General features: G+C 47.2%; 1 pseudogene; it reads left to right on the top strand.

Moving 5' to 3' along the window:
• The first annotated feature begins 18,237 nt into the window (after positions 1-18,237).
• LOC119333972 lies at positions 18,238-20,273 on the top strand (annotated as a pseudogene).
• The last annotated feature ends 1,722 nt before the right edge of the window (positions 20,274-21,995 follow it).

The raw sequence follows: 21,995 nt of genomic DNA, 5'->3' as shown, positions 1-21,995 counted from the left end.
CACGATGTCTAGGACTTAATCAATCCCGTATACAATTCCCTTTGTCTAGCGGTACGATACTTGCCCGAGATTCGATCGTTGGTATCCCGATACCTTGTACAATCTCGTTACCGGCAAGTCTCTTTACTCGTTCCGTAACACATCATCCCGTGATAAACTCCTTGATCACACTGTGCACATTCTGATGATGTCCTACCGAGTGCGCCCAGAGATACCTCTCCGTTTACACAGAGTGACAAACCCCAGTCTCGATTCGTGCCAACGCAACAGACACTTTCGGAGATACCTGTAGTGTACCTTTATAGCCACCCAGTTACGTTGTGACATTTGGCACACCCAAAGCACTCCTACGGTATCTGGGAGTTGCACAATCTCATGGTCTAAGGAAATGATACTTGACATTAGAAAAGCTTTAGCATACGAACTACATGATCTTGTGCTAGGCTTAGGATTGGGTCTTTGTCCATCACATCATTCTCCTAATGAGGTGATCCTGTTATCAATGACATCCAATGTCCATGGTCAGGAAACCATAACCATATATTGATCAACGAGCTAGTCAACTAGAGGCTTACTAGGGACATGGTGTTGTCTATGTATCCACACATGTATCTGAGTTTCCTATCAATACAATTCTAGCATGGATAATAAACGATTATCATGAACAAGGAAATATAATAATAATCAATTTATTATTGCCTCTAGGGCATATTTCCAACAGTCTCCCACTTGCACTAGAGTCAATAATCCAGTTCACATCGCTATGTGACTAACACTCAAGGTCACATCCCCATGTGACTAACACCCAAAGAGTTTACTAGAGTCAATAATCTAGTTCACATCACCACGTGATTAACACTCGATGAGTTCTGGGTTTGAACATGTTATGCTTGTGAGAGATGTTATAGTCAACGGGTCTGAATCTTTCAGATCCGTATGTACTTCGCAAATTTCTATGTCATCTTGTAGATGCAACTACTACGCTACATTTGGAGCTATTCCAAATAACTGTTCTACTATACGAATCCAGTTTACTACTCAGAATAATCTGGATTAGTGTCAAAGTTTGCATCGGCGTAACCCTTTACGATGAACTCTTTTACCACCTCCATAATCGAGAAAATTCCTTAGTCCACTAGTTACTAAGGATAACTTTGACCGCTGTCCTGTGATCCATTCTTGGATCACTCTTGTACCCCTTGGCTGACTTATGGCAAGGCACACATCAGGTGCGGTACTCAGCATGGCATACCGTATAGAGCCTATGACAAAAGCATAGGGGACGACCTTCGTCCTTCCTCTTTCTTCTGCCGTGGTCGAGCTTTAAGTCTTAACTTCATACAACTCAGGCAAGAACTCCTTCTTTGACTGGTCCATCTTGAACACCTTCAAGATCATGTCAAGGTATGTGCTCATTTGAAAGTACCATTAAGAATTTTGATCTATCCTTATAGATCTTGATGCTCAATGTTCAAGTAGCTTAATCCAGGCTTTCCATTGAAAAATACTTTCCAAATAACCCTATATGCTTTCCAGAAATTCTACGTCATTTCTGATCCATAATATGTCAACATATATTTATCAAAAATTCTATAGTGCTCCCAGTCACTTCTTTGGAAATACAAGTTTCTCATAAACTTTGTATACACCCAAAACTTTGATCATCTTATCAAAGCATACATTCCAACTCCGAGATGCTTACTCCAGTCCTTAGAAGGATTGCTGGAGCTTTGCATAGTTATTAGCATCTTTCAGGATTAACAAAACCTTCCGGTTGTATCACATACAACCTTTCCTCAAAAATCGTCGAGGAAACAATGGTTTTAGGCATCCTATCTGCAAGATTTCACAAATAATGCAGTAATTGCTAATATAATTCCAACAGACTCTTAGCATCGCTACGAGTGAGAAAGTCTCATCGCAGTCAACTCCTTGAACTTGTCCGAAAACATCTTAACGACAAGTCGAGCTTTCTTAATGGTGATACCTACCATCATTGTCCGTCTTCCTTTTAAAATCCATTTGTACTCAATAGCATTATGACCATCGAGCCGTTCTGCCAAAGTCTACACTTTGTTTTCATACATGGATCCTCTCTCGGATTTTATGGCCTCGAGCCATTTATCGGAATCCGGACCCACCATCGCTTCTCCATAGCTCGTAGGTTCATTGTTGTCTAGCAACATGACTTCCAAGACAGGATTACGTACCACTCTGAAGTAGTACGCATCCTTGTCATCCCACGAGGTTTGGTAGTGACTTGATCTGAAGTTTCATGATCACTATCATAAGCTTCCACTTCAATTGGTGTAGGTGCCACAGGAACAACTCCCTGTGCTCTGCCACACACTAGTTGAAGAGACGGTTCAATAACCTCATCAAGTCTCCACCATCCTCCCACTCAATTCTTTCGAGAGAAACTTTTCCTCGAGAAAGGACCCGATTCTAGAAACAATCCCTTATTGCTTTCGGATCTGACACAGGAGGTATACCCAACTGTTTTGGGTGTCCTATGAAGATGCATTTATCCGCTTTGGGTTCGAGCTTATCAGCCTCAAACTTTTTCACATAAGCGTCGCAGCCCCAAACTTTTAAGAAATGATAGCTTAGGTTTCCCTAAACCATAGTTCATACGGTGTCATCTCATCGGAATTACGTGGTGCCCTATTTAAAGTGAATGTGGTTGTCTTTAATGCCTAACCCATAAACTATCGTGGTAATTCGATAAGAGACATCATGGTATGCATCATATCCAATAGGGTGCAGTTATGATGTTCGGACACACCATCACACTATGGTGTTCCAGGCTGTATTAGTTGTGAAACAATTTCCACAATGTCTTAATTCTGTGCCAAACTCGTAATTCAGATATTCATCTCTATGATCATATCATAGATCTTTTATCCTCTTGTCACGACGATCTTTCAACTTCACCCTGAAATTACTTGAACCTTTGAATAATTCAGACTCGCGATTCATCAAGTAAATATACTCAACATCTACTCAAATCATCTTGTGAAGTAAGAACACAACGATATCCACTACACGCCTCAGCACTCATTGGACTGCACACATCAAAATGTATTACTTCCAACAAGTTGCTTTCCAATTCCATTTTACTGAAAACGAGGCTTTCAGTCATCTTGCCCATGTGGTATGATTTGCATGTCTCAAGTGATTCAAAATCAAGTGAGTCCAAACGATCCATCTGTATAGAGTTTCTTCATGCATATCTACCAACAAACATGGTTCGCATCTCTCAATCCTTTCAAAAATGAGTGAGTCCAAAGATCCATCAACATGGAGCTTCTTCATGCGTTTTATACCGATATGACTTAAGTGGCAGTGCCACAAGTAGGTGGTACTATCATTACTATTTTATATCTTTTGGCATGAACATGTGTATCACTATGATCGAGATTCAATGAACCATTCATTTTAGGTGCAAGACCATTGAAGGTATTATTCAAATAAACAGAGTAACCGTTATTCTCCTTAAATGAATAACCGTATTGCGATAGACATAATCCAATCATGTCTATGCTCAACGCAAACACCAATCTCGATGGTAGAGGGAGCGTGCAATGCTTGATCATATCAACATTGGAAACACTTCCAACACATATAGTCAGCTCACCTTTAGCTAGTCTCCGTTTATTCCGTCGCTTTTATTTCGAGTTACTAACACTCAGCAACCGAACCGGTATCTAATACCCTGGTGCTACTAGGAGTACTAGTAAAGTACACATCAACACAATGTATATCCAATATACTTCTATCGACCTTGCCTGCCTTCTTATCTACCAAGTATCTAGGGTAATTCTGCTCCAGTGGCTGTTCCCTTTATTACAGAAGCACTTAGTCTCAGGTTTGGGTTCAACCTTGGGTTTCTTCACTAGAGCAGTAGCTGATTTGCCGTTTCATGAAGCATCCTTTTTGCCCTTGCCCTCCTTGAAACTAGTGGTTTCCCAAACCATCAACAATTGATGCTCCTTCTTGATTTCTACTTTTGTGGTGTCAAACATCGCGAATATCTCAAGGATCATCATATATGTCCCTGATATATTATAGTTCATCACGAAGCTCAAGCAGCTTGGTGGTAATGACTTCGGAGAACCATCACTATTTCATCTAGAAGATCAACTCCCACTCGATTCAAGCGATTGTTGTACTCAGACAATCTGAGCACAAGTTCAACAATTGAGCTTTTCTCCCTTAGTTTGCAGGCTAAGAAAATCGTCGGAGGTCTTATACCTCTTGACGTGGGCACGAGCCTGAAATCCCAATTTCAGCCCTCGAAACATCTCATATGTTTCATGACGTTTCAAAACGTCTTCGGTGCCTCAACTCTAAGCCGTTTAACTGAACTATCACGTAGTTATCAAAATGTGTATGTCAGATGTTCGCAACATCCATAGACAACGTTCGAGGTTCAGCACACTGAGCGGTGCATTAAGGACATAAGCCTTCTATGAAGCAATAAGGACAAACCTCAGTTTACGGACCTAGTCCGCATAATTACTATTATCAACTTTCAACTAAATTTTCTCTAGGAACATATCTAAACAGTAGAACTGAAGCGCGAGCTATGACATAATTTGCAAAGACCTTTTGACTATGTTCAGGATAATTAAGTTCATCTTGTGAACTCCCACTCAGATAGACATCCCTCTAGTCATCTAAGTGATTACATGATCCGAGTCAACTAGGCCGTGTCCGATCATCACGTGAGACGGACTAGTCATCATCGGTGAACATCTTCATGTTGATCGTATCTACCATATGACTCATGCTCGACCTTTCGGTCTCTTGTGTTCCGAGGCCATGTTTGTACATGCTAGGCTCGTCAAGTCAACCTAAGTGTTTCGCGTGTGTAAATCTGTCTTACACCCGTTGTATGTGAACGTTAGAATCTAACACCCGATCATCACGTGGTGCTTCGAAACAACGAACTGTCACAACGGTGCACAGTTAGGGGGAACACTTTCTTGAAATTATTATGAGGGATCATCTTATTTACTACCGTTGTTCTAAGTAAACAAGATGCATAAACATGATAAACATCACACGCAATCAAATAGTGACATGATATGGCCATCATCACTTTGCTCCTCTTGATCTCCATCTTCGGGGCTCCATGATCATCATCGTCACCGGCATGACACCATGATCTCCATCATCATGATCTCTATCATCGTGTCTTCATGAAGTTGTCTCGTCAACTATTACTTCTACTACTATAGCTAACGGTTAGCAATAAAGTAAAGTAATTACATGACGTTTATGTTGACACGCAGGTCATAAATAAATTAAGACAACTCCTATGGCTCCTGCCGGTTGTCATACTCATCGACATGCAAGTCGTGATTCCTATTACAAGAACATGATCAATCTCATACATCACATATATCATTCATCACATCCTTTTGGCCATATCACATCACATAGCATACTCTGCAAAAACAAGTTAGACGTCCTCTAATTGTTGTTTGCATGTTTTACGTGGCTGCTATGGGTTTCTAGCAAGAACGTTTCTTACTTACGCAAGAACCACAACGTGATATGCCAATTGCTATTTACCCTTCATAAGGACCCTTTTCATCGAATCCGATCCGACTAAAGTGGGAGAGACAGACACCCGCTAGCTGTTGGAAATATGCCCTAGAGGCAATAATAAAAGTGTTATTATTATATTTCTTTGTTCATGATAATAGTCTTTTATTCATGCTATAACTGTATTATCCGGAAATCGTAATACACATGTGAATACATAGACCACAATATGTCCCTAGTGAGCCTCTAGTTGACTAGCTCGTTGTGATCAACAGATAGTCATGGTTTCCTGGCTATGGACATTGGATGTCGTTGATAACGGGATCACCTCATTAGGAAAATGATGTGATGGACAAGACCCAATCCTAAGCCTAGCATAGAGATCGTGTAGTTCGTATGCTGAAGCTTTTCTAATGTCAAGTATCTTTTCCTTAGACCATGAGATTGTGCAACTCCCGGATACCGTAGGAATGCTTTGGGTGTACCAAACGTCACAACGTAACTGGGTGGCTATAAAGGTGCATTACAGGTATCTCCGAAAGTGTCTGTTTGGTTGGCACGAATCGAGACTGGGATTTGTCACTCCGTGTAAACGGAGAGGTATCTCTGGGCCCACTCGGTAGGACATCATCATAATGTGCACAATGTGACCAAGGGGTTGATCACGGGATGATGTGTTACAGAACGAGTAAAGAGACTTGCCGGTAACGAGATTGAACAAGGTATTGGGATACCGACGATCGAATCTCGGGCAAGTATCGTACCGATAGACAAAGGGAATTGTATACGGGATTGATTAAGTCCTTGACATCGTGGTTCATCCGATGAGATCATCGTGGAACATGTGGGAGCCAACATGGGTATCCAGATCCCGCTGTTGGTTATTGACCGGAGAACATCTCGGTCATGTCTGCATGTCTCCCGAACCCATAGGGTCTACACACTTAAGGTTCGATGACGCTAGGGTTATAAAGGAAGTTTGTATGTGGTTACCTAATGTTGTTCGGAGTCCCGGATGAGATCCCGGACGTCACGAGGAGTTCCGGAATGGTCCGGAGGTAAAGATTTATATATAGGAAGTCCTGTTTCGGCCATCGGGACAAGTTTCGGGGTCATCGGTATTGTACCGGGACCACCAGAAGGGTCCCGGGGGCCCACCGGGTGGGGCCACCTGCCCCGGGGGGCCACATGGGCTGTAGGGGGTGCGCCTTGGCCTATATGGGCCAAGGGCACCAGCCCCAAGAGGCCCATGCGCCAAGGAAACTTGGGGAGGGAAGAGTCCTCAAAGGGGAAGGCACCTCCGAGGTGCCTTGGGGAGGATGGACTCCTCCCCCCCCTCTTGGCTGCACCCCTTCCTTGGAGGAAGGGGCAAGGCTGCGCCTTCCCCCTCTCCCTTGCCCCTATATATAGTGGAGGGGAGGGAGGGCATCCATACCTGAGTCCCTAGCGCCTCCCTCCCTCCCGTGACACTTCCTCCTCTCCCGTAGGTGCTTGGCAAAGCCCTGCAGGATTGCCACGCTCCTCCATCACCACCACGCTGTTGTGCTGCTGCTGGATGGAGTCTTCCTCAACCTCTCCCTCTCTCCTTGCTGGATCAAGGCGTGGGAGACGTCACCGGGCTGTACGTGTGTTGAACGCGGAGGTGCCGTCCGTTCGGCACTAGGATCATCGGTGAGCTGAATCACGACGAGTACGACTCCTTCAACCCCGTTCACTTGAACGCTTCCGCTTAGCGATCTACAAGGGTATGTAGATGCACTCTCCTTCCCCTCGTTGCTGGTTTCTCCATAGATAGATCTTGGTGACACGTAGGAAAATTTTGAATTTCTTCTACGTTCCCCAACAGTGGCATCATGAGCTAGGTCTATTGCGTAGATTCTTTGCACGAGTAGAACACAAAGTAGTTGTGGGCGTTGATTTTGTTCAATATGCTTACCGTTACTAGTCCAATCTTGTTTCGACGGTATTGTGGGATGAAGCGGCCCGGACCGACCTTACACGTACTCTTACGTGAGACAGGTTCCACCGATTGACATGCACTTGGAGCATAAGGTGGCTAGCGGGTGCCAGTCTCTCCCACTTTAGTCGGAACAGATTCGATGAAAAGGGTCCTTATGAAGGGTAAATAGCAATTGGCATATCACGTTGTGGTTTTGCGTAGGTAAGAAACGTTCTTGCTAGAAACCCATAGCAGCCACGTAAAACATGCAAACAACAATTAGAGGACGTCTAACTTGTTTTTGCAGGGTATGCTTTGTGATGTGATATGGCCAAGAAGAATGTGATGAATGATATGTGATGTATGAGATTGATCATGTTCTTGTAATAGGATTCACGACTTGCATGTCGATGAGTATGACAACCGGCAGGAGCCATAGGAGTTGTCTTAAATTTATTGTATGACCTGCGTGTCATTGAACAACGCCATGTAATTACTTTACTTTATTGCTAACCGGTAGCCATAGTAGTAGAAGTAATAGTTGGCGAGACAACTTCATGAAGACACGATGATGGAGATCATGATGTCATGCCGGTGACGATGATGATCATGGAGCCCCGAAGATGGAGATCAAAAGGAGCAAAATGATATTGGCCATATCATGTCACTATTTGATTGCATGTGATGTTTATCATGTTTATGCATCTTGTTTACTTAGAACGACGGTAGTAAATAAGATGATCCCTTACAACAATTTCAAGAAGTGTTCTCCCCTAACTGTGCACCGTTGCTACAGTTTGTCGTTTCGAAGCACCACGTGATGATCGGGTGTGATAGATCCTTACGTTCACATACAACGGGTGTAAGACAGATTTACACATGCAATACACTTAGGGTTAACTTGACGAGCCTAGCATGTACAGACATGGCCTCGGAACACGGAGACCGAAAGGTCGAGCATGAGTCGTATAGTAGATACGATCAACATGAAGATGTTCACCGATGATGACTAGTCCGTCTCACGTGATGATCGGACACGGCCTAGTTGACTCGGATCATGTAATCACTTAGATGACCAGAGGGATGTCTATCTGAGTGGGAGTTCATAAGATGAACTTAATTATCTGAACATAGTCAAAAGGATTTTGCAAATTATGTCGTAGCTTGCGCTTTAGTTCCACTGTTTAGATATGTTCCTAGAGAAAATATAGTTGAAAGTTGACAGTAGCGATTATGCGGACAGTAGAAAGCTTATGTCCTTAATGCACCGCTCAGGGTGCTGAACCCCAAACGTCGTTTGTGGATGTTGCGAACATCGGACATACACGTTTTGATAACTACGTGATAGTTCAGTTAGACGGTTTAGAGTTGAGGCACCAAAGACGTTTTTCGAAACGTCGCGGAACATATGATATGTTTTTGAGGGCTGAAATTGGGATTTCAGGCTCGTGCCCACGTCAAGAGGTATGAGACCTCCGACGATTTTCTTAGCCTGCAAACTAAGGGAGAAAACCTCAATCGTTGAGCTTGTGCTCAGATGGTCTGAGTACAACAATCACTTTAATCGAGTGAGAGTTGATCTTCCAGATGAGATGGTGATGTTTCCCCAAAGTCATTGCCACCAAGCTGCTAGAGCTTCGTGATGAACTAAAACATATCAAGGATAGAGATGATGATCCTTGAGGTATTCGTGTTGTTTGACATCGCGAAAGTAGAAATCAAGAAGGAGCATCAATTGTTGATGGTTGGTGAAATCACTAGTTTCAAGAAGGGCAAGGGCAAGAAGGGATACTTCATGAAACGGTAAATCAGCTGCTGCTCTAGTGAAGAAACCCAAGGTTGAACCTAAACCCGAGACTAAGTGCTTCTGTAATAAGGGGAACAGCCACTAGAGCAGGATTACCCTAGATACTTGGTAGATAAGAAGGCTGGCAAGGTCGATAGAAGTATATTGGATATACATTATGTTAATGTGTACTTTACTAGTAATCCTAGTAGCACCAGGGTATTAGATACCGGTTCGGTTGCTAAGTGTTAGCAACTCGAAATAAAAGCTACGGAATAAACGGAGACTAGCTAAAGGTGAGCTAACGATATGTGTTGGAAGTGTTTCCAAGTTTGATGTGATCAAGCATCGCACGCTCCCTCTACCATCAAGATTAGTATTAAACCTGAATAATTGTCATTTGGTGCTTGCGTTGAGCATAGACATGATTGGATTATGTCTATCGCAATACGGTTATTCATTTAAGGAGAATAATGGTTACTCTATTTATTTGAATAAAACCTTCAATGGTCTTGCACCTAAAGGAATGGTTTATTGAATCTCGATCGTAGTGATACACATTTTCATGCCAAAAGATATAAGATAGTAATGATAGTACCACTTACTTGTGGCACTGCCATGTAAGTCATAATGGTATAAAACGCATGAAGAAGCTCCATGTTGATGGATCTTTGGACTCACTCGTTTTTGAAAAGTTTGAGACATGCGAACCATGTCTATTGGTGTATACGCATGAAGAAACTCCATGCAGATGGATCATTTGGACTCACTTGATTTTGAATCACTTGAGATATGCAAATCATACCACATGGCCAAGATGACTGAAAAGCCTCGGTTTCAGTAAGATGGAACAAGATAGCAACTTGTTGGAAGTAACACATTTTGATGTGTGTAGTCCAATGAGTGCTGAGGTATGCAGTGAATATCGTTATGTTCTTACTTCACAGATGATTCGAGTAGATGTTGAGAATATTTTCTTGATGAAACACAAGTCTGAATTATTGAATGGTTCAAGTAATTTCAGAGTGAAGTAGAAGATCATTGTGACAAGAGGATAAAATGTCTATGATATGATCATAGATATGAATATCTGAGTTACGAGTTTTGGCACACAATTAAGACATTGTGGAAATTGTTTCACAATTAATACCGCCTGGAACACCATAATGTGATGGTGTGTCCGAACATCATAGTTGCACCCTATTGGATATGGTGGGTACCATGATGTCTCTTATCGAATTACCACTATCGTTCATGGGTTAGGCATTAGAGACAACCGCACTCACTTTAAATAGGGCACCACATAATTCCGTTGAGACGACACCGTTTGGAGAAACCTAAGTTGTCGTTTCTTAAAGGTTTGGGACTGCGACACTTATGTGAAAAAGTTTCAGGATTGATAAGCTCGAACCCAAAGCGGATAAAATGCATCTTTATAGGACACCCAAAACAGTTGGGTATACCTCCTAATTCAGATCCGAAAGCAATAAGGATTGTTTCTTGTACCGGGTCCTTTCTCAAGGAAAAGTTTCTCTCGAAAGAATTGAGTGGGAGGATGGTGGAGACTTGATGAGGTTATTGAACCGTCACTTCAACAAGTGTGTAGCAGGGCACAGGAAGTTGTTCCTGTGGCACCTACACCAATTGAAGTGGAAGCTTATGATAGTGATCATGAAGTTTCGGATCAAGTCACTACGGAACCTTGTAGGACGACAAGGACGCGTACTACTTCGGAGTGGCACGGTGATCCTGTCTTGAAGTCATGTTGCTAGACAACAATGAACCTACGAGCTATGGAGAAGCGATGGTGGGCCCAAATTCCGACAAATGGTTAGAAGCCATGAAATCCGAGATAGGATCCATGTATCAGAACAAAGCATGGACTTTGGTGGACTTGCCCGATGATCGGCAAGCCATTGAGATAAATGGATCTTTAAGAAGAAGACGGGCGTGGACGGTAATGTCACCGTCTATGAAGCTCGACTTGTGGCAAAGAGTTTTTTACAAGTTCAAGGAGTTGACTACGATGAGATTTTCTCATCCGTAGCGATGCTTAAGTCCGTCGGAATCATGTTAGCATTAGCTGCATTTATGAAATCTGGCAGATGGATGTCAAAACGAGTTTCCTTACCAGTTTCGTAAGGGAAGGTTGTATGTGATACAATCAGAAAATTTTTCGATCCTAAGGATGCTAAAAGGTATGCTGGCTCCAGCGATCCTTCTAAGGACTGGAGTAAGCATCTCGGAGTTGGAATGTACGCTTTGATAAGATGATCAAAGATTTTGGGTCTATACAAAGTTTATGAGAAACTTGTATTTCCAAAGAAGTGAGTGGGAGCACTATAGAATTTCTGATGAGTATATGTTGTTGACATGTTGATGATCAGAAATGATTTTCTAGAAAGCATATAGGGTTATTTGAAAGGTGTTTTTCAATAAAAAAACCTGGATTAAGCTACTTGAACATTGAGCATCAAGATCTATAAGGATAGATCAAAATGCTTAATGATACTTTCAAATGAGCACATACCTTGACATGATCTTGAAGGTGTTCAAGATGGATCAGTCAAAGAAGAAGTTCTTGCCTGAGTTGTAAGGTACGAAGTTAAGACTTAAAGCTCGACCATGGCAGAATAGAGAGAAAGGACGAAGGTCGTCTCCTATGCTTAAGACATAGGCTCTACAGTATGCTATGCTGTGTACCGCACCTGAAGTGTGCCTTGCCATGAGTTAGTCAAGGGGTACAAGAGTGATCCAAGAATGGATCACAGACAGCGGTCAAAGTTATCCTTAGTAACTAGTGGACTAAGAAATTTTCTCGATTATGGAGGTGGTAAAAGAGTTCGTCGTAAAGGTTACGTCGATGCAAGCTTAACACCTATCCGGATAGCTCTGAGTAGAGATACCGGATATGTACAATGGGGCAACAATTTAGAATAGCTCCAAGTGGAACAGTTATTTGTAATGGCTCCAAATAGAACGTGGTAGCTACATCTAGGAGATGACATAGAGATTTGTAAAGCACACACGGATCTGCAAGGTTGAGACCCGTTGACTAAAACCTCTCTCACAAGCAACATGATCAAACCCAAAACTCTTTGGATGTTGGTCACATGGTGATGTGACCTGTCAGTGTTAATCACATGGTGATGTGAACTAGATTATTGACTCTAGTGCAAGTGGGAGACTGTTGGAAATATGCCCTAGAGGCAATAATAAAAGTGTTATTATTATATTTCTTTGTTCATGATAATAGTCTTTTATTCATGCTATAACTGTATTATCCGGAAATCGTAATACACGTGTGAATACATAGACCACAATATGTCCCTAGTGAGCCTCTAGTTGACTAGCACGTTGTGATCAACAGATAGTCATGGTTTCCTGGATATGGACATTGGATGTCGTTGATAACGGGATCACATCATTAGGAAAATGATGTGATGGACAAGACCCAATCCTAAGCCTAGCATAGAGATCGTGTAGTTCGTATGCTGAAGCTTTTCTAATGTCAAGTATCTTTTCCTTAGACCATGAGATTGTGCAACTCCCGGATACCGTAGGAATGCTTTGGGTGTACCAAACGTCACAACGTAACTGGGTGGCTATAAAGGTGCATTACAGGTATCTCCGAAAGTGTCTGTTGGGTTGGCACGAATCGAGACTGGGATTTGTCACTCCGTGTAAACGGAGAGGTATCTCTGGGCCCACTCGGTAGGACATCATCATAATGTGCACAATGTGACAAAGGGGTTGATCACGTGATGATGTGTTACGGAACGAGTAAAGAGACTTGCCGGTAACGAGATTGAACAAGGTATCGGGATACCGACGATCGAATCTCGGGCGAGTATCGTACCGATAGACAAAGGGAATTGTATACGAGATTGATTAAGTCCTTTACATCGTGGTTCATCCGATGAGATCATCATGGAACATGTGGGAGCCAACATGGGTATCCAGATCCCGCTGTTGGTTATTGACCGGAGAACATCTCGGTCATGTCTGCATGTCTCCCGAACCCATAGGGTCTACACACTTAAGGTTCGATGACGCTAGGGTTATAAAGGAAGTTTGTATGTGGTTACCGAATGTTGTTCGGAGTCCCGGATGAGATCCCGGACGTCACGAGGAGTTCCGGAATGGTCCGGAGGTAAAGATTTATATATAGGAAGTCCTGTTTCGGCCATCGGGACAAGTTTCGGGGTCATCGGTATTGTACCGGGACCACCGGAAGGGTCCCGGGGGCCCACCGGATGGGGCCACCTGCCCCGGGGGGCCACATGGGCTGTAGGGGGTGCGCCTTGGCCTATATGGGCCAAGGGCACCAGCCCCAAGAGGCCCATGCGCCAAGGAAACTTGGGGAGGGAAGAGTCCTCAAAGGGGAAGGCACCTCCGAGGTGCCTTGGGGAGGATGGACTCCTCCCCCCCCCTCTTGGCCGCACCCCTTCCTTGGAGGAAGGGGCAAGGCTGCGCCTTCCCCCTCTCCCTTGCCCCTATATATAGTGGACGGGAGGGAGGGCATCCATACCTGAGTCCCTGGCGCCTCCCTCCCTCCCGTGACACTTCCTCCTCTCCCGTAGGTGCTTGGCAAAGCCCTGCAGGATTGCCACGCTCCTCCATCACCACCACGCCGTTGTGCTGCTGCTGGATGGAGTCTTTCTCAACCTCTCCCTCTCTCCTTGCTGGATCAAGGCGTGGGAGACGTCACCGGGTTGTACGTGTGTTGAACGCGGAGGTGCCGTCCGTTCGGCACTAGGATCATCGGTGATCTGAATCACGACGAGTACGACTCCTTCAACCCCGTTCACTTGAACGCTTCCGCTTAGCGATCTACAAGGGTATGTAGATGCACTCTCCTTCCCCTCGTTGCTGGTTTCTCCATAGATAGATCTTGGTGACACGTAGGAAAATTTTGAATTTCTGCTACGTTCCCCAACACTAGCCACCTTATGCAACTAGTGCATGTCAGTCGGTGGAACCAGTCTCACGTAAGAGTACGTGTAAGGTTGGTCCGGGCCGCTTCATCCCACAATACCGTCGAAACAAGATTGGACTAGTAACGGTAAGCATATTGAACAAAATCAACGCCCACAACTACTTTGTGTTCTACTCGTGCATAGAATCTACGCAATAGACCTAGCTCATGATGCCACTGTTGGGGAACGTAGCATAAATTCAAAATTTCCCTACGTGTTACCAAGATCTATCTATGGAGTCATCTAGCAACGAGGGAGGAGTGGATCTACATACCCTTGTAGATCGCGCGCGGAAGCGTTCAAGAGAACGGGGTTGATGGAGTCGTACTCGTCGTGATCCAAATCACCGATGATCCTAGCGCCGAACGGACGGCACCTCCGCGTTCAACACACGTACGGAGCAGCGACGTCTCCTCCTTCTTGATCTAGCAAGGGGGGAGGAGAGGTTGATGGAGATCCAGCAGCACGACGGCGTGGTGGTGGAAGTAGCGGGATTCCAACAGGGCTTCGCCAAGCGCTGCGGGAGGAGGGAGATGTGTCATGGGAGGGAGAGGGAGGCGCCAGGGCTTAGGTTTTGCTGCCCTCCCTTCCCCACTATATATAGGGCCAAGGGAGAGGGGGGGGGGCGCAGCCTTGGCCCTTCCACCAAGGAAGGGTGCGGCCAAGGGAGGAGTCCCTCCTCCCCAAGGCACCTCGGAGGTGCCTTCCCCCTTTAGGACTCTTCCTTTTCCTTGACTCTTGGCGCATGGGCCTCTTGGGGCTGGTGCCCTTGGCCCATATAGGCCAAGGCGCACACCCCTACAGCCCATGTGCCCCCCGGGGCAGGTGGACCCCCTTGGTGGACCCCCGGACCCCTTTCGGCACTCCCGGTACAATACCGATAATGCGCGAAACTTTCCCGGCGACCAAAACAAGACTTCCTATATATAATTCTTTACCTCCGGACCATTCCGGAACTCCTCGTGACGTCCGGGATCTCATCCGGGACTCCGAACAACTTTCGGGTTACCGCATACTAATATCTCTATAACCCTAGCGTCACCGAACCTTAAGTGTGTAGACCCTACGGGTTCGGGAGACATGCAGACATGACCGAGATGACTCTCCGGTCAATAACCAACAGCGGGATCTAGATACCCATGTTGGCTCCCACATGTTCCACGATGATCTCATCGGATGAACCACGATGTCTAGGACTTAATCAATCCCGTATACAATTCCTTTTGTCTAGCGGTATGATACTTGCCTGAGATTCGATCGTTGGTATCCCGATACCTTGTTCAATCTCGTTACCGGCAAGTCTCTTTACTTGTTCCGTAACACATCATCCCGTGATAAACTCCTTGATCACATTGTGCACATTATGATGATGTCCTACCGAGTGGTATTTGCACAATCTCATGGTCTAAGGAAATGATACTTGACATTAGAAAAGCTTTAGCATACGAACTACATGATCTTGTGCTAGGCTTAGGATTGGGTCTTTGTCCATCACATCATTCTCCTAATGATGTGATCCCGTTATCAATGACATCCAATGTCCATGGTCGGGAAACCGTAACCATCTATTGATCAATGAGCTAGTCAACTAGAGGCTTACTAGGGACATGGTGTTGTCTATGTATCCACACACGTATCTGAGTTTCCTATCAATACAATTCTAGCATGGATAATAAACGATTATCATGAACAAGGAAATATAATAATAATCAATTTATTATTGCCTCTAGGGCATATTTCCAACAATTGTGGCCATTGAGGGCAAGCTCGTCAAACTCTTTGGCAGTCATCTTCGCCTACATGGGAAACCAGAGATAATTAATTTACGGGTGGTAAATTAAAAACCATCATGGTTGTGTAATAAGAATGCAAAAATTTGATACTCAAGTATAAACTTGAAAAATTCTCAACCTCAATTGTGTGAACATAACACTTTCAAGATCACTTAGATCTCACAGTAATAGGCTACATCACCATTACCTTGTGTATACTACAATTCAGATATAAGGAATACACATTGGAGGTAATCGTTTGTCGAGAATGACAAAGCGTATACCTCACAGTAAGAGAGGATAGTCTGCAAATGAGCAGTAGATCACAACTCATTCCCTTGTGATTCCAAATAAGATGAGGGAGAAGCATTCAAAAATTTGCAAGTTTGAAATGCGAGAGAATATCTCAATCGCAAAGACATGTTCGATAAAAATGAGATGTGATAAACACACGGAACATGTCATTCTTCCCAGATGAAATCTGGTACTTTATTTATATTATCAATCCATTACATAATATAAACACACCTACTAATAATTACACAAGTCCTAACATAGAATGAATCTAGAACAGGACTAAAATGTAAGTAGTAATCAATCTATGTACTAAACAGTACTAAACATAGACTAAAATTGCACAAATACAATAATTAGTACTAATGATAAGAAAACAAAGAAAAAAATAAAAAATCCACACATCTGGCTGGCCCACCCGCCACAGCACTGCACAGGAGAGGAAGCAGCCACCGCGGACGCCTGGGCCTGGGCCTTCCCGGCCTTTAGCCGGCCCACGCGCCGCCGCACCGCATAAGACATAGGGGGAGCGGGCGGATCGGATAAGGGTCAGAATATCCGAACCCCGCACCACCACCTCTGCTCGATCCCACTATCACTCGGCAGCACCGGCGGGAGGAGTGGCCGTCGCAGGCCCTCGCGATTCCGGTGGTCACCGGCGTAGCACCGACGACGCCTCCTCGTCCGAAGAAGAGTCGACGACGACGTGATCCGGGCGAGCGGTTCCTGGTGCGGTGCTGGCGAGTCCGAGGCTCGTCGGAGCCCACGAACCGGGGCGGCGGCTGGGGCGACGGTCGATGGCGGCGACGGCGCGCCCGAAGAGACGCCCGAAGCGCCGCGCGGCGCGGCTGCTCGAGCCCGCAGCCATCTCCTGCTGAGGCATGGCGGTGGCGTCAGCGCCCTCCATGCCGGCTCCAAGGCGGACCACTCCAGAGGCACCGGTTGGCGCAGAGACGAAGGCGAGTGCCTCCTCCTCGTTCACGATGGCGCGCATCGGCACAGGGATAAATCCGGGCGGGCCGGCGGCCTCGGCGGCAGGCGTTGGCGTCGACGGCGCGAGCCACGCGGCCGGCGGAGGAGGTGGTGGGGGCGGAGACCCAGGGCGATCCAGGCGCAGCGGCGGCCCCGTTCATCATCGGGGCGCTCGGGCCGGCCACCATCCGAGGGTCGAGCCCTATGGGCGCATGGCCACGGGCGCGGGGAGCATCGCAGTGGGCGCGTCCAGGAGCACGGTGACCGTGTCCAGGGACATGGTGAGCACCGCGACGGGCGCATCCAGCGGCGCTGCGGCCGAACCGTCGGATGGCTTGCATCCGGCGACGGAAACGGCGGTGGCTACCAATTCCATGGCGGCGAAGGGCAATGAGGTGGTAGCGGCGACCGTCCTCGCGGATCAGACGGAGGAAGAAGGAGACGAGGCCTGTCATCTCATCGGTGGCGAGTGCTTCCTCTCTTCTCCTTTCTCAATTCCCTTTTACTCTCGCTGGTTGTTCTACGCGCGTGATAACGTGTTTGAATCAGAATGATCGAATCCTCTTGATCGATGATTACAAGCCCCCTGTTATATGTCCCGAAGAGACACGACGATCCCTCGAGGAGGCGTCGGTTCCAAGAGATTGAAGGGAGACGTCGGTTGCGGGACAGACCGCAACGACGGTTTGGGCAAGGGGAGATTTTCCCCTAATTACAGAATTATTTTTAACAGTTTTCTTTTCTTTTTCCTAATGCCACGTGGACTGGGCCGTGACTCCATCCGGCGCCGACCGACCAAAGCCGAGAGATACCGACTTAACCCTCCCTGTTATTAATACCAAATCTCTCAGCCTCGAATCGTGTCTTCCACCGCCGCGAAAACCAAACCCGACGTCCCCGTCGAATCCCCGACCTCCAAACCCTAGCACCCACCCAGTATCCATGGCGACGGAGACGGGCACCGCCGCCGCCGCCGCCGCGCCGCGCCTCCTCCTGGGCCCGCCGCTGGTCCGCGCGGCGCGCCCCTCGCCCAACGCCGCCGACGACGCCCCGGAGTCGCACCCGTTCCTCGACCTCCTCGACGCGGCCTTCAACGCGCCCTCCGCCGCCGAGGCCAAGGCGGCGCTGGCCCCGCGGCGGGCGCGCACGGAGAACTGCAACGCCACGTACGCCAACTCGGGCGACCCCTGCGTCGACTTCTTCTTCCACGTGGTCCCGTCCACGCCCGCCGCGCGCGTGCGCGATCTCCTCGCCGCCGCCTGGGCCCGCGACCCGCTCACGGCGCTCAGGCTCGCCTGCAACCTCCGCGGCGTGCGCGGCACCGGCAAGTCGGACCGGGAGGGCTTCTACGCCGCCGCGCTCTGGCTGCACGACCACCACCCGCGCACGCTCGCCTGCAACGTCGCCGCGCTCGCCGAGTTTGGGTATCTCAAGGACTTCCCCGAGCTGCTCTTCCGCCTCTCCGCGGCCAGGACGTGCGCAGGCTCGCCAAGGAGGGCGCCGCCGCCGACAAGGCGCGCAGGGAGGGCAAGCAGCTCGCCGAGCAGCGGGTCGGCCTCCGCGCCAGGCTCGCCGGCCGCAAGCGCGCCCGCGAGGCCGCTACCAGGTCCGTCGTCACGGAGGCGGCGGCCGTGGCGGAGCAGAAGACCGAGGCCATGGAGGTCGATCAGAAGAAGGCCTCCAAGCGGGGCGTGCCGAAGAAGGTCCGGACCATGGCCAAGCTCGCCGTGCAGTCGCTCGAGACCTACTACGGCGACCGCGCCTACCGCTTCCTGTTCGACGCCGTGGCCGACTTCTTCGCCGCCCTGCTCGCCTCCGACATGAAGCAGATGGCCCCCGGCGGCAAGAAGAGGAAGATCGGGCTCGCCGCCAAGTGGTGCCCCACGCCGGGCTCCTCCTTCGACCGCGCCACGCTGCTCTGCGAGGCCATCGCCTGCCGCCTCTTCCCGCGCGACTCCGACCCCGAGTACGCCGAGCTCTCGGACGAGCACTACAGCTACCGCGTCCTCCGCCGCCTCCGGCGCGAGGTGCTCGTGCCGATCCGCAAGGCCCTGGAGCTCCCGGAGGTCTACATGTGCGCGCAGCGGTGGGACGAGCTGCCCTACGCCCGCGTCGCCTCGGTGGCCATGCGCCGCTACAAGGCCCTCTTCCAGAAGCACGACGAGGAGCGCTTCGCCAAGTACCTCGAGGACGTGGAGGCCGGCAAGGCCAAGATCGCGGCGGGCGCGGTGCTGCCGCACGAGATCGCCGCGGCCGCCTACCGCGGCGAGGAGGACGAGGTGGCGGAGCTGCAGTGGTGCCGCATGGTGGACGACCTCCGCGCCAAGGGCTCCCTCCGCAACTGCATCTCCATCTGCGACGTGTCCGGGAGCATGGAGGGCACCCCCATGGAGGTGGCCATCGCGCTGGGCGTGCTCACCTCGGAGCTCAGCGAGGAGCCGTGGGCGGGCAAGGTGATCACGTTCCACACCAGGCCCTCCATCCACGTGATCAAGGGCGAGACGCTGCGCGACAAGATGCGGTTCGTCGCCAAGCTCGAGTGGCACGGGAGCACCAACTTCCAGGGCGTGTTCGACCGCATCCTCGCCACGGCCAGGGAGGCCCAGCTGCCGCCGGAGAAGATGGTCCGCACCGTCTTCGTCTACAGCGACATGGAGTTCGGCGAGGCGTGCGGGCGGGGCGTCTACAACGGCATGCCCTACGGCGAGGGGTCGTGGGACACGGACTACGCCGCCATCTGCCGCAAGTTCAGGGACGCCGGCTACGGCGACGCCGTGCCCCAGGTGGTGTTCTGGAACCTGCGCGACTCCAAGTCGACGCCCGTCACGTCCACCCAGCCCGGCGCCGCCATGGTCAGCGGCTTCTCCAAGAACGTGCTCAAGATCTTCCTGCAGAACGACGGCGTGGTCAACCCCGAGGCCATCATGACCCAGGCCATCGCCGGCGACGAGTACCACAAGCTTCAAATCTACGATTAGTTTGTTACATCGATCCCTTTGTTCGTTCGTGTCGATTCTCTAGTAGAGCTTCTTTTCTGAATTGTGAACTTGCTTCTCTGAATTCGGTGGTGAATGCAATGCAGTGATTCAGACTTAGCATGATGCTTTCGTTTCCGCCTGATGTGGCCACGTTAAATTGTGGCAGCCAATTGAGTTCCCAAAACACTCGGCCAAGGCTTTGCTGAGTTTAAAGTGGCCTTTGCCGAGCGCAACACTCGGCAAAAGCATTACCGAGTTTCAAATAAGGATACTCGGTGACAGGCGTCGAATGGAGACGGCGCAGTACGTACTCGGAATCGTTCTTGGATATACACCTCATATGGATTTTTTTTAATAAGAAGTAAAAAAAACAGCGTTGACTTCAGGGCAAAAAAATTATTTATTATAGGACACATGTTTGACTGATATTTTTGGTCTTTTCTGAAAAGAAGTCAACAAGAATTTTCTTTTTTGTGAAATGTTTTTACTAATACAATAGACCAAAAGTTTCTGTCCTATAGTGGTTGTATTATCTGTAAACATAATTATGCCGTGCCCAAGATTTTTGAGTCGCCTAGCCAAGTCGAGTCGCCATGCCTCCAACTAGTGGCTCGCTGCGATTAGTCTGCGACTCGTCGTGATTAATCGCCCCAGGTGTTAAGAGGAGGAGGGGAGGGAATATGTGTTGTTGCAGGCGGAGGAGGGGGAAGGCAGCTGCTTGGAGGATACCACTAGTAGAAAAAGGGCCTGTAGTCCCGGTTCATAAGGGCCTTTAGTACCGGTACTAAAGGAAAGTTTCTGATGTTTTTTTTGAATTTCTTTTTTGAATTTTTTGATTTTTTTATTTTCAAATTTCTGAATTATTTTAACCTTTAATCTCTAATCATCCCTCATCACTGCTCAATTTAATCTCTAATCACCCCTCATCATTCCAAATCATCTAACTTCCCGGACGGTCACCCATCCTCCCACTCCCCCAGCCTGAGCACGCTTAACTTCCGGATTCTATTCTCCCTCGTTTCCAAGTCTGCACTCGTTGTTTTCCGGACAATAGTAAGATGTCAATCCTATTAACCCTCAGGAGTTTAGCTTGAGCATGAAGTCACACATTTCACTGTTTGAGTTTGAAACTATTGTTCTAAAAAACAATAATTTTTTAGTAACACTAATATTTCTTGAATAAGTAGTTTGACCATTGTTTGACCACAGTTTGACCATAGTTTGACCGATTTGACCAAAATTCAAAAAAACTGAAATAATTATTTAATAACACTAATATTTTTGGATAATTATTTAGTAACACTAATACTTCTTGAATAAGTAGTTTGACCATAGTTTGACCACAGTTTGACCATAGTTTGACCAGATTTGACCAAAATTCAAAAAAACTGAAATAATTATTTAATAACACTAATATTCTTGAATAATTATTTAGTAACACTAATACTTCTTGAATAAGTAGTTTGACCATAGTTTGACCAGATTTAATGAAAATTTAAAAAAACTGAAATTTGAGCATAACTTTTTTTTCCTTTTGGAATTTGAGGATTCTACAAATTTGCAAACATGCCGTAGGCGGTCTCCATCGGATGTAACTTTTCGAGTAGATGATTTTTCATATAAAAAACTTTTTAATCCGAGTTCGTATGCAAAAGTTATGCCCATTTTACAAATTCCAGAGAGATTTTGTAAATAAAGTCAAAATTCATATTTGTAAATTTT

This window comes from Triticum dicoccoides, chromosome 7A, assembly GCF_002162155.2.
Source record: "Triticum dicoccoides isolate Atlit2015 ecotype Zavitan chromosome 7A, WEW_v2.0, whole genome shotgun sequence".
In the NCBI taxonomy this organism is placed as follows: Eukaryota; Viridiplantae; Streptophyta; class Magnoliopsida; order Poales; family Poaceae; genus Triticum; species Triticum dicoccoides.
Note: the sequence above shows the minus strand (reverse complement) of the source record. Positions and strands in the feature narration are given on the sequence as shown.